The following is a 1,283-nucleotide window of genomic DNA, read 5'->3' as shown; positions in this document are numbered from 1 at the left end:
CGAACCCCCCCACCCCCCCCCAAAAAAAAAACAAAAAAAACAAAAACAAAAACAAAAAAAAATACCCACATGATTTAAATAAATTTGTGGGATATGGGGATATGACTCCCCTTTTTTTATTTTAAGAAGATAGTTCCACAATACCTGTTTGTCAATACTTTGTGCTTGAAGATTATAAGGAATTTCAGTAATATGGGTAATGTTAAATTGTTGACAGAAAGTCTCAGGTGCTTGACTGTAACAGCCATTTCCATGATCTGTTTTAATCTGCTTTGGAACACCAAGCATAGAAAAACAATATAGACAACGACTAATTACATTTTTAGTTGCTTCTCTTGTTAAAGCAATTGCAACTAGAAAGCCTGAAAAGGTGTCAATTCACATGTACATACTTGAATTTTTCAAAATAAAAAAATATGAGTATCATCCATTTGCCATAATTGACTAGGTAGAAGTCCTCGAGGATTAACACCATTATGTGGCACAGGTAAAAATTGAGGACATTAAGGGCAAGTCTTTATAATCTGACGTGCACATTCTCTAGAAATACCAAATTGTTGTCTCAAGCTATTACTATTTTGATGATGTAAAGAATGAGATTGTTTGGCGAATTGTTCCCGCGTAAGGCCTATAACCTTCCTGGTATACAAATCTGCTGTGGCATTGCCCTCACTAACAACAGGGCCAGGCAATCCAGTATGAGCTCTTAAATAACCTATAAAATAAGGAACTGTACGTTCTCTTAAATTTAGTTGTATTTGCATAAACAATTGCAAAATTTGAGGATTAGCAGTATCCAAAAAAGCAACAGTTTAAGTAATTGTAATTCATGAGCTATATACTGGCTGTCAGTATACAAATTAAAGGCTTGATTTTTCATCATTTTGAAAACAGCAGCTATGTAGTTCAATTATTTGTGCTGAAGCAGGGGGAAACTCAAGAGAATGAACATGTGATCCAATCACATATGCTGCCTTCCATTAGATGAGCCATTTGTAAAATACAGTAAGTGCATTCTCTATGGGCTGTATGTGTGAGTTTACAGGGAATACAAAAGCATGCATAGAAGCAAATTGTAACAATGTCTTTTGGATAATGATTATCAATTTTGCCTTAAAAATTGCACATGCAATAGGCCAAATATCAGTATTTTTCAATAACCAATTTAATTGCTGTTTGGAATAAGGAATATTTCTTCAGGTTCTTTCCCAAAATATTTCCGTGACTTTATCCTACAATTCTGTATTAAGGCAGCAACAGCTTCATAATAAGGCATGAAAACT

The sequence above is a fragment of the Mus caroli genome, chromosome 2 (genome assembly GCF_900094665.2).
Source record: "Mus caroli chromosome 2, CAROLI_EIJ_v1.1, whole genome shotgun sequence".
NCBI lineage: Eukaryota > Metazoa > Chordata > Mammalia > Rodentia > Muridae > Mus > Mus caroli.
The sequence above is the reverse complement of the archived record's forward strand: the minus strand, read 5'-3'. Positions refer to the sequence as shown.